The following is a 13,796-nucleotide window of genomic DNA, read 5'->3' as shown; positions in this document are numbered from 1 at the left end:
ATTATTAAAAAAAACAATATCACCTAGTATTATTGAAATCCATAAAGGTACAAATAATGTACAATAATAATATAACTAATATAATGTCTAAATTAAATATTCTTTATTTAAGTTTAGTAATAATTATTAAGTAGGGGTAAGTTATTTATTTATATAAAATATTTATTTTATTTTTTTCATTGTGTAGCCTACCTACTAAAAATTCATAAATAAAGTAATTTATAAGCGATGTAATTAAATATTAAGTTCTATATAATATTATAATATAATATTTTCCTATAACAGCAGGTAAATAAAAAAATGTTAGTTCCTAGATTGTGGAAAAAATGCTATACACAACATGCAAGTTCTTAGACGGTAAAAAAATTGAGTATGTTAGTTCCTACTCCTACACAGTGAAAAAATGATATATCTATGTAACCTGTACCCTAACCAGAAAAAAAATTACACATGTTAATTTTGGATTCGATGATAAATCATTTCATATTTTCATATATACGAAAAACAAATTTTGAGCGAAAGCTTGTCAGCCTATATTACTAAGTAGACACCTATTAAAGTATATATTTTATTATATTAATTTATTTTACTATTAGTAAAACAGTATATTCTATAGGTTGAATTCATTTTTGGCGAATACATTATATTTGATATAACCGATATAGGTAATTTAGTTGTTTCAAATAAGCACCCTGTACCCAGTACCCACAAATAATATTTAACGAAAAAAATAAAAATCATTCTTCGATTAAATATCTAATTATGTCCAAATTTGAAAATAAAATATACCTATTTTTAAAAAAAATCTATCTTCAGATTTTTTGGAAAATACCTTAGTGTACACACACAGGTGACAGACCCAAAAAATAAAAACACATAAATCATTGTCAATACATACATCGATTTGCTCAGAATCCAAAATATCAAATTGATAATAAATTCAATACACGATAATTACATATATTATAAAATATTAATAAATAATACAAATTTATTTAATTTTCATTTCACAAATATATATAAATTAAATATAACAATATGATATGCAATAATGATGTCTCGAAAATGCTGAAAGCTTGTGTAGGATGTACAAAGTTCTATACCTAGTTTAACTTGTAAGAATTAGAATATGTACAATATATAAATAAAACTAAACATAAATAAATTTATTTCCCGGATTCTTACGGTCCGGGATATAACGGCCCGTACATTTTTACTTTCTGGATTTTTAAGGTCCGGGATATAACGGTCCATACATTTATATTTTCCGGATTTTTACAGTCCGGGAATATACGGTTTACAACTTTCCGGATTTTTACGGTCTGTGATATCACGGTCCGAATATTTACATTCCGGAATTGTACGGTCCGTTTAATTATTTTCCGGGATTTGACATGCGTCCGGGGCACCGTAAATGTTCGGAAAATAATAAGGCTGTCAATGAGTACCTACGTAGAGAGTGGCGTAAATCAAAGCCTTTATTCATTATTCTTTATTTATTATTAGTCTAGGTCTCGGATTTCAATGCATTTGTATATTTTTTTTTGGAACGTGTACACGAAGCTTTTTAAGGTACAAATGTGTTTCAAGTACTCCATGTTGTAATTACACTTTGAGGGGGGGGGGATTTTCGACGTTTATAATATATTAAAGCTTTAACTCAGACCTTTAGTTATTAGAATATAATTATACAAAACAATATTATGGTGAATGTTTGTTTTTTAATTTCAATAAAAATAGTAGTATTTTCAATTTTATTTTGACATTTAAAAATTATAAAATTTATATTTTACTGTCTACCTTGCAATAATAATATTAACGTACAAATAAATTATAAAAAATAATATTGATTATGACATTTTACGATGCGGTCCGTCGTCCGTATCTACCAGATTCTAAGGGACATTTTATAGGCAACTTAATATACACTCGGCACATTCGAACGTGTCTACTTAGATACTACTTAATTAGTACTATATACTATCTAAATCGTAAATAAATAACAGCTTTTATATAATATGGCTATACGGACATAATTATTGTAAATGATTATTTTTTTATGTAGACTGAAATTTATTATATTGTTAAATAATAGATATACCTACCAGCGGCGGATTGGCTGAACATTTCGTCTCGGGAAATTACCTTGTGGCAGCCCGGACAAGCTCACCTCAATATTTTATAATAATTAATAATAATTTTTCAAAACAATTTTTTTTTTTTTTATATTCTCTTATTTATAATTTAATATAATACCTATACGTAATACGATTAACATGAATATTATGTTGTATATATATATGAGTACGTAAATTTTGTTTATGATAATCCAAATTACCAACTATATTCACTTTCCTACCAGAAAATATGTTGAAATAGAATATAAAAGCATTATTACCGTCTAAAATAGTGATGACAGTCAAAAAATATTAAAAACACACGTGAATAAAAAATCAATACATTCATTGCTCAAAATATAAAATATTAAAACAAAATTAAATCAGAAATTACTTTTAAGTTAGAAATTCATAAAAGTTTTGCTTTTCATAGCTAAGATTGAAAATTTTAATAGAAGATTTCACATAAGTTTTTCTACTTAAAATAAAAATAAAAATTTACTTAAACGAAACTTTTAATTTCCGTAGACTCTTGAAACGTTCACCAAATACTTATATTAGCATTTCACATACATGGTAAAATGTTCAAACTATTTTGACTCTTTTTGAGCTATTTATAGCCATGTTAATTTTATCAATTTTCGTAAATTATTTTTCAGTTAGAAATTCAGAATTCTTAATAATTTTTCTTTTCATAGCTAACACAAGATATTTTAATATAAGTTTTCCAACAAGTTTTTATACCTCTATAAAAAGAAAAAGTACACCGGAAAGTAACGCTATTTATAGCATTGAGATATTTTTGATATTTGTTAATTTTTTTTACTATTAAATTTGATTATTTATACGTATACGAATAATGTCGTGTGCTAGTCTGACACGACATCTCCGCTCAGTATCGCTTTTCGTGTTTAATGATTTATCATTAAATTAAAATGTAACACATCCATATTACAACGACATGCTTGATAACTACTGTACAGGAGAGTGGTACCTACTTGTCCACCTTTTTACAATCGGGACTTTTTTATTTTGGCTATAATACGAATGCCATTTTCTGGAATATTATATAATATAAGGTTTAGTAATATACTAATTTGTTATCTATATTATGCATAAGACAAATGACAATAAAAAAAAGTATTAATTAGTATATAATATTATGTAGATTGTAGAATGTATAGGTATTAGTTACCACGAAGGTTTAAACTACGGAACCTTTATTTTACAACAGCCTCTAAATATTTAACCCATGCCGTGATGGGTAGGTAGTAAAAAAAAATAACAAATAAAATAACCATTGATACCTTGTTAAAAATTCCCTGGTCGAAAAAAAACCTTCAGAAATATAAGCCAACACGAGTGCCATAGAATTGCTCCATAATATAACATTTCATGAGTTAAATATTTAAATATATTTTTTTACTCGTACAATACGCTATCTTCAGATGAAAATGTATCACGTAAAAATATTTATGCGTACCTATAGATTGATATGTTTACTACTCGTTTTAGTACATCGAAAATATATGATTTTCAAAATATTTCTTTATAAATCTTGTTTTCTACTATTTTTTAAGATCTTATTAATTCACCGCCACAAATCGATTCATTTTGAATTTTAGTACAGGTATATTTGTTCATAAATTATGTGTACACGTACTCACATCTCTTAGTTTTAAATATATTTTGATATGTATCGATACAAAAAACTCATAGTTGAAACATTCATATTAGGTACATAGGTAATGACTAAGAAATAATAATAATATACCTAATAATGCAAATAAACAGGAATAATACAATTTGATATGTATAAATGTATAATGAGTTTACAATTTATACTGTTGGGTACCTACCAACTTCCATAATTAGGTTTATCATAAATACACAGTGATGGACTATGGACTACTCGACTATAAAAAATATCGGCCTAGGAAAACTGTATGATCGAACCTTAAATTGGATTTGGCTGATTTCAGATACATTTAGTGATTATTTATTTTTATAGTATGTATCAATACATGCTTAAAGTTATTATGAAATTGTATAACAAATTTTGGCCTCAAATTAGTATTTTATGAACAATAAACTAAATTCATATTTTGCACTTAAGAGGATGTCGCACCCGTATGTGTCGTCACCGTCTTACGAATGTACAACATAGCAAAAACTGTTTTGCGCGGTACAATTTTTCTCGCACCATATTTGCTGTAGAACAATCAAATTTTTACAATACGTAAAGAAGAACTTTTGTCTGTGCAACAGCATGCTTTTTTATAATAGCACCATCAAATCATTTTTTATAAGCAAATGAAAAAAACAAAAAACAAAATGTTTAGAAGCAAATAACTTTTATTGTATTTATGTTATCTAAAATATGGGCACGCTGTTGCATAGATAATTTTCCACCCTATATGTTCAGAAATTTTGGAGCCACTACTACAAACACAGAAAGACAAAAGTGGTCCCGCGCAAAACAGTATTTGCTATGTTGTACGTTTAAACATTTGTAAAAAGGAGACAACACATGTGGGTGTGACATCCTCTTAATAAAAACAATATTTGATTTAAAAAAAATTACCATAGTTTTTTTTTAATCTAATAAATCACTTTAATTTTAACAATGTAAATAATGTCTTCAACATCAATATTATTCTCTAAAGCCACAAAACAGGAATACCTACCTCCAATTATTATTAATAATAATAAAATATAACAGCCCCCGGCCCACTACTAGCAGAGAAAAGTCCCGATATCCCATCGGTATAGTCCGCTACTGTATACTATATAATATATATATTATGTATATATAATATTATAATACATTGAAATATTGTTATATATATATATATATATATAAACTAATAAATTCATTTCATTATAAACAAATTTGGTTAGTAGTAATTATAAACATAACAAGTAGTAATTATAAATTCTAATAAACAATAATACATTTTTTTATCAATTGGCCTAGGCGTAAATCTGGTCCTTCCTGTTATTGAATAGGTTACTTAAATGTATTGGTTTTAAATAAGTCTTCATTTGTATAATATACGACAAAATCATGTCTCTGCCGTGGTTATTAGTGGCGCACTCTTGTGACCGGAACGTCGACTGTACCATTTGAACACAATATTTTGTACATCGATGTTTTCATTGTAGCACGATCCTTGTACGTATTTGATCAATAACAAACGAGTTTACTGGTGAATATCCAATGTCTTACTTCAAACGCTTGTAAAAAATTAATTTCACTTTCCGGTTAGGTTAGGTTACGCGGTAAACTTATAAACAGTAAACAATAACTAACACTAATATTTACAAAACATATGTTTTAAAAAAGTCAGCTACGTCAATAATCTAAGGTCTTGATGAATTCGATAATTAACCACTAAATATCCCATATTTTTAACATTTTAAATTCAAACGCACATAAAAAAATTAATTTGTTACTTTCCAGTAAACAATATTTTTTTCGTTACAAGTAAAAAACTTGTGTGCAATTTTCTATAAGAATTTTTAATATTCGCTATGAAAAGAAAAACGTTTATGAATTTGTTACTAAAAATAATTTACAAAATTTGTAAATTTCTAGGTTATAAATAGCTCAAAAAGAGTGAAAATTGTTTGAAAATTTTACCAAATAACTATGAGAATGGTTATTTTAATGCTTAAAGTTATTAGTTTTTAAATTACAATAAAATATCAAAAATTAATAAATGAAAATTCATTAATATACCGATAAAAATCGGATATAGTAAAAATTTTAAATTCAAACGCTTAAAAAAAATTAGGTAGGTAATAAAGGAAGAACTTTTATGGATTTTTAACTCAAAAAAGAGTTTGAACATTTTCGAAATGTATGCTTATAGAATCTATAGCATAATAGATCTTTAATATTTTTGAACTTTCTTTAGTGATATTTATAAGGAACCAATTAAATGTTGAGGCTGTTTTACTAAATGGTAAAGTTTTTATCGAAAATAATATAAATAATTTCTAAAATTTCAAAAGTATCAACTAGAAAATCGAATAAATTTTACCACCCAGAATTGCTGACGACAGAAAAATAAACCATTGTAAAATGAACACATTCTTTTGCTCCACTCAGAATCTAAAAGAAATAAGAAAAACACACAATGTGTTAATGCAATAGGTAGTCAATAACTTCATCGCTCTGCTCAGAATTAATTAATATAAAATAATAAAATTTATCATAATAATATCATATCACAAAATAAGGCGCTTGAATAGGCAACTAAAAGTTAAATTCTGTGCTACTAGTGTAGTAGTATCCTCGCCCGGATAATCCATCTTCCGGTATTCTAATTTCTAATCTATAGTGTATATTTTGGTAATAAGCAAGACTCGTAACTTGGAGACATATTTGCGTATAAATCTTGGTAAGAAATATTAAATTAAATCTAATTTAAAATATTTTAATTGAAATCATATATTGTGTTGTGTTATAATTAAAATTACATTTTTATTGTGATGTAATACAAACTAGTTGTACTATAATTATTTGTACAATACAATAAATTATAATAATTTCTGTCACAAATTTATTTTTCTACTATAGCAATATGGCAAGTTTAAATAGTAACTAATTTCTGACTAAAACATAGCTAATATTATATGGATAAATATTATAATATTTTAGGACACATCTTTTTTGATCCAACTAACCATACTTTATTATTCATCAAGCGCCATTGTTCTGGATTTATTATTGTTATTTTACTTTATGTACCTAGATAGTATAATTTTCTTATTTTCAAATTTAGTATTGTATTGTTTATTTATTTGTTCATGGTTAAATCATTCCAAGACGGGGCATTTGCATTTTGCATTGAAAATATTTAATAAATAAATAAATGTTACCGATATAATGTTATATTATTGTTGCTTACTAAGTTAATATTAGTATACCTACGTTATAACTGTACAAATAGGTTTTATTATTAGTAGGTATTGTAAATATTATACCAATGCACGGCATTGGGCAACCAGTTTTCACCCAATAATCCACCACAGTTCACCAACCCTCCCAACTATTCAAACAAGGTTAGTGGCTGCCCTCCTCGATACTTAGGTTCAGAGCCACTGTGCCACTGCGATTCATATTAATCCGGGACAATGACGGATTGTTAATTCAATGTAAAGCAAACTATTATTTACCAATTGCTCGTACAATGCACTCAATTCAAATGGAAAAAGTGATTTATTTTCATATTTTAAAAATTTAGACAAAAACAAAAAAATCACGGCATCAAATTCTCTTAAAAAAAGCCATTATAGTATTGTACTTATTATAATATTATACCATTATGGTATTTGGTGACAATTGCCAACATTTATTATTATATATATGTATATAATATTATTTAAAATTTTTTGTGTGTGAATATAAATCGTATTTACAATAAAAATATAAAATATTGTATTCAACACATTTGCTATATATTACACACTTACCGATTACCACCTCTCAAAAACTGCACACCGCAATAAAAACATCGCTTTACACGGGTTTCAATATATTGTTTAAAAACTGCAATGTATTGAGTCTAAAAAAGACGGAAGAAAAATAATAGTCAATAGCTACATTCGATTATGCTCCGATCTGAATTAAATAAAGACTAGCCTCTCTATTAGGTTTGTAATAGAACAAGTCAAATTGATACGCTAAAATTTTCAAAACGTGTTGGCTCAAAATTGACCCAATGCGACGTGCCGACGTATCAATACACTGTAGGTACACTCCAATTTCTTTGCTTAAAATCTTGAATAAACGATAAGCAACTGATTTAGTTTGTGTTTTTATGTTTGTGCGCGGTGGTTCACGGTTGCACTGTTACGTCGCGTTACGCAGCGGTGCGATGAGTGAAAAATACTGATATCTTCGCGCGTGATAGTGTTCGTGTTCCGTGAGGAGACCGTGATTGTGCAAAATCGTTAGTCTTTTATGTTTTCAATGTTTTCATATTATGTATAAGCGAATTTCGCGGTATTTAAGTTATTGCTTTTCATTTCAGGCCGTACATCGAACGGACGATGTTCGGCGGATTGTTATTGTTATTATTCATTAAAAATCATATATTAATCATCATTGACTTTATATACCTAGTTTCCAAGTACCTATTATATTCCTGTGAATTGCTTCTGTAAGTATCGTTCATAGTAATTTGATTGCACTTGTCGTAATATTCTTTTTACATTTCAGGCCGTACATCGAACTGTGGATGTTCGGCGGATTGTTATTGTTATTATTCATTCAGAATCATGTATGCATCATCATTGACTTTGTATGGTTTCCAAGTACTATATTCCTGTGAATTGCTTCTGTAAGTATCGTTCATAGTAATTTGATTGCACTTGTCGTAATATTCTTTTTACATTTCAGACCGTACATCGAACTGTGGATGTTCGGCGGATTGTTATTGTTATTATTCATTCAGAATCATGTATGCATCATCATTGACTTTATATGGTTTCCAAGTACTATATTCCTGTGAATTGCTTCTGTAAGTATCGTTCATAGTAATTTGATTGCACTTGTCGTAATATTCTTTTTACATTTCAGGCCGTACATCGAACTGTGGATGTTCGGCGGATTGTTATTGTTATTATTCATTCAGAGTCATGTATGCATCATCGTTGTCTTTGTATGGTTTCCAAGTACTATATTCCTGTGAATTGCTTCTGTAAGTATCGTTCATAGTAATTTGATTGCACTTGTCGTAATATTCTTTTTACATTTCAGGCCGTACATCGAACTGTGGATGTTCGGCGGATTGTTATTGTTATTATTCATTCAGAGTCATGTATGCATCATCATTGTCTTTGTATGGTTTCCAAGTACTATATTCCTGTGAATTGCTTCTGTAAGTATCGTTCATAGTCATTTTATTGTACTTGTCGTAATATTGTTTTTACATATCATTGGCGTACATTGACATACTAATAGAAGCAGGTGCATTATTTGCTGTGGTGAATTACATACTGTCAGTGAATTATTCTACAGAGTTGCAAGTTCTCAGGATCGCTATATATTTAATATTATTTTATTGTATTTTAATTGTGCAAATATGTGCATCAATTGGTATTATTCTGGTTTGAAACTAGGTTTGATACTACATAAATAGTTTGAATTTTTATTTGAAAATATTATATTATTAATTAAAGTAAATTTATGTACAATACCTAATACAATTATACAAATTACTTGTACAGTAGTAAAGTATACATAGTGTCATAAAAGTGAATAGTCTTCTCTATAGTGTAGGGTACTAAACAAATAAAGATTTGGGATCAACAACAAGACATCTCTAATTAATAAAAACTGTATGTTCCTATAAGGAGTAGCCAATAGCCACTATGGCCAGTAAAAAATTGTCAAAATCAAATGTATGATCTCAAAACCAAAAAAAAAAAACTTTGAGATGCTGTTTTTTTTTCTTAATAATGTGCAATCAAAAACTAATTTTGATCAAAATATGGAGATGTCTTGTTGTTGCTCCGAGGTCTTCTAATTGTATTTTATTATTATCAACTCGTAAATTAGTTAGGTGAGGTACAAAATACTTAACGTATGTTAACATGGAAGAGCTAGTTACGGGAATGTAATTGCCTTTGTGCAGAAAGCATTATATTTTTTTTATAGACCCTGCTTAAAAAGTTATGCCCCGTGTCCCACAAATTTTAAGGACGGCATTGTATTTGTGTACCTATTTTGTACATTGAAAAATAATTAAAATTTCCCAAAAATAATTCAAATAATATAGCTATAGTGCTATCAAATCAGTTCATATAAGACACAAACACACATACTATATTATCTATTTATTATTAACTTGCCTAATTATTTTCTGTAATTTTTAATTTTTTAATTGTCTTAAGTATAAAACTATACTAATATTTTAGATAATTACAAAACATCATGGCGTACCAGAGTGGAAAAGGAATCTGAATGTGAAGAATTTCAACTACCATCCAAACCAAAACAGACATTATTTGATTTGACAGATTGTAGTAGTGATGAAGGTATAATTATTAAAAAACTTTTTATTCAGTATTTTAAACAATTTAATAGCCATTATTTAAACTATAATCAAGCATAACTGCATAATTCTGTAACTAGGATTTTGTGCATTACAAGTACAAAATAAGAAACAATGTAAGACATACACAGATTTAAAGACAGTTGAGACAACTCCTTTACATTCATAACAATTAATAATGGATCAACCTGCCACACTTCAATCAATTTCAACGTATCAGCCTTCTAATAAATTGACTACAGTACATCAACCTCCTATTATTCCAGATGTACAGGTAATTTTATTCATTTAATAGACATAAATAAAAATAGTTTTAGTTGGTAGGATAATATTAAACAAAATGAATTAACCGGACACGTGGCTAGGATTACACAATAAGGGTGGCCAAATTATCACCAGCATTTTTCTTGAGTGGCCAACATTTATTTCCCCACTGGCAACTCGGCACTAAATGAATTTATAAGTATGTTTATACTGTTTTTAATATAATTTTAGATTCTTGGTGCTTCGATGAAGCTATTTTTTCATTTAAATTTGAGATTATGAAGAAACATACCTAAGTCCTTCTCTTTTAAATATTATAATAATATAGTAACAAAAGTACAATATATATTATTAAATATTAAGTATACAGGTACATTAGAGTGCCACTTAAATTTTTTTTTTCTTTTCTTACCTTACTATCAGGTTTTATGTACCATATAAACTATTTTTATGAAGTTTTAGAATTTTGAGTCAAGTTTTACTGGTCGCTCAATGCATCTTAAAAATATATGAATAGTAATATATACAGTAGATTCTCGTTATGTCGAATCTCAAGGGGAACAGAAAAAAGTTCGAGATATCGAGTTTTATTAAAAAATAAAAAAACTAATATAAATGTATGTTGTATAATTTATATGAATAATAAATAATACGAATGCCTAAAATACATCATTTGAATATTAAAAAAACTAATATAAATGTATGTTGTATAATGTATATGAATAATAAATAATACGAATGACTAAAATAGACTAAAATTTGAATAGTTAAAATACTGAAATGACTGAATAAATTATTTGATTATGAGCTGTACAATTATCTATGAATAGTAGAACTTTTCGATTTTCTAGTTTCATTTTTCTATCAAAATTTAAAAGCCACTCACTAAATAATGACGAAGTCATCCAAGCCTTTTTATTTGACCTATAGTCAACTGGTAAGGATTTAATTCCTTTAAAACACCTAGGCTTCTTTGCTTTACCAATGACAAATAATTTTAGTTTTTCAGTTCCAGACATATTTGATCCTATCATAATTGTAATGCGCTATTTACCGTATTTTCCACCCGAACATTCTTTACCTTTTAACATTAATGTTTTATCTGGTAAGCATTTGAAAAATAAGTCCGTTTCATTTACATTAAAAATATCATTAGAAGAATAACCTGCTAAGACATCAGGAAGATTTTTAATCCAATTTGAACAACAATGTGTGTCTACTGAAGCTTTTTCTCCACAAACAGTTCGAAAAACTACATCGTGTCTTTTTTTCCAATTTGTAAGCCATCCACTACTAGCTTTAAAATTAGTGTGTCCTAGTTGTTGTGCATATTTGTTTGCTTTTCAAGTAAAATTGTTTCATTTAATGGTATGTTTTTATCTCGACACTGAGTTAACCATTTTAGCAAACATTTATCAATGTCTAAATAAGGAGTCATCCTCATTTTTTTCATATTTCCTCAATTGAACTTCATTATTTCCTCTTTCTGTTTAATAATTGACGATAATGTATTTGGTGGAATATTGAATTCTTTGGCGATTTCACATTTTTTACGGTCACCTTTTTCAACTAACTGTATTAAACAAACTTTGTCCGAAATTGAAAGAACATTTAATTTATGCTTTTTTTCTATTCCACTACAAACGAACAAACGAACTACGAAAGACTACATATGTGACTACCAACGCGCTAAATCACAATCGCTATACTGCACTGCCTGCACAATGTATGCAATGTACTGCACAATTCCTATGTTAACCGTAACAAAAATATTATTTGTGAACTCGAGATAACGAAAAATGATTAATTTTATATCGAGAGCAAAACACTATTAAGTATAATAGTAGTTTCAAGGGGAATTCAAAGTAGTTCGAGATAACGAAAAATTCGAGATAGCGACGTTCAACATATTAAGAATCTACTGTATATAAATATTGAAGATTAATAATTAATTATTTACCGTCAACTTTTTACATAATTGTGAATATTTTTAATACATTTGCATTATGTAAGATACAAAATAGCTATAAAATTAATAATACAAACAAAAAAATATTAAGCATTTAGAGATTTTGAAGTGTTTTTTTGTTTGGGTCAGGATTTTGTTGATGATGTTTTTCAACAACTTGCAGTAAAAACTGTTTTTGCTCCTCTTGATTGGTGAAAACTGAATTAAAAGATGAAATTAAAGACACTCCTCGCTCTGCTATGTCATTCACAACTTTTAATGATCCCACTGTTTTCTTTCCACTTAGAAATTCTTTATTACTTTCCCATGTGCTTGGATCAGTTTGTAAAAAGTTTGTTTTAATATTCAATGCTTCAAATAAATGTATGGTTTGATTTGTCACTAAATCTGATAACTTCTTCTCAGCCAGTTCTACTGCTCGTACTTTTAACTTTTTTGCTTTACCTTCATCACTCCTTAAATTTGACAAAGCTGATACCATGCTCAATTTATTTTTATATGAAACATTGTTATCAAAAAATGATAGACCTACTAATGTTGGGATCAAGTACCACAAATGACGAGAAAAACATTCTAAAGCTATTTTAGCTATTGTCTTATTCTATTCTCATATACTTTTAAATCATTTATAAAGCTTAAATCATTTGTGGGGGCACTAGCAGCATTAGGCGGTGTAAACCAATATTTAATAAACACTTCGACAATAAAAACATTGAATGTTTTTAATCCCTCGAGAACTTCGGGTTCTAATTGAAACTGTGATCGAAACATAAATTTTCAAACAGTAAATTAATTTAGACATCCACTTTGCTCTATGGAATGCTCCGGGTGCTTGTATTGTAACTTTTTCACTTATATTTTCTCCAAGAAATATCAAACTTAGATGTAGCAATTCTTTGTAATTATCTCTTGGCTGATAAACTGATAATTGATTTTGAATAAAATTGATTATGTCATTTTTTACGAGTGTTTTAACAAAATAAATAGAGTCCGACATTGCACTTTCATAACCTTCTGTATTTATATTTTTCCAGAATTTTAAAAATGTTTTAAAAAGTAATAAGCCAGGGCCAGATTGATGTTCAATTGAAAGAGAATTAAATACTTTGCTGATTATTATTTCAAGTATATGATGTCTACAAGTTAGATCTAAGAAATTTCTTCTGATTTTTCGTTCTAAAATAGTACAGGCCCACTTTTTTATACAGGTGTTACTAGCTGTGGTATCAAAACACATAAAATTTACTCTAATTATAATATTCTATTCATCCAGCAATTGAAATACAGCGTTTGCTTGTTCTTTTCCAGTTCCTCTGGTTGATTTTGGTACTCCAAGTAGTTTCATTACTCCTTCTCCTGAGACTAAAACTGCTAGGCTAT

At 27.9% G+C, this 13,796-nt stretch overlaps 1 protein-coding gene across 2 annotated transcripts in view; it reads left to right on the top strand.

Moving 5' to 3' along the window:
- The first annotated feature begins 8,075 nt into the window (after positions 1-8,075).
- The window catches only part of LOC132934692 (E3 SUMO-protein ligase PIAS1-like), a 36,091-nt gene continuing 30,370 nt past the window's right edge, over positions 8,076-13,796 (top strand). For both annotated transcript variants that reach the window (XM_061001016.1, XM_061001015.1), the window contains exons 1-3: positions 8,076-9,007; positions 10,047-10,166; positions 10,264-10,457. The gene's annotated coding sequence lies outside the window, so the exon portion shown is untranslated. The remainder of the gene's footprint in view (positions 9,008-10,046; positions 10,167-10,263; positions 10,458-13,796) is intronic.

The sequence above is a fragment of the Metopolophium dirhodum genome, chromosome 1 (assembly GCF_019925205.1).
Source record: "Metopolophium dirhodum isolate CAU chromosome 1, ASM1992520v1, whole genome shotgun sequence".
NCBI lineage: Eukaryota > Metazoa > Arthropoda > Insecta > Hemiptera > Aphididae > Metopolophium > Metopolophium dirhodum.
Note: the sequence above shows the minus strand (reverse complement) of the source record. Positions and strands in the feature narration are given on the sequence as shown.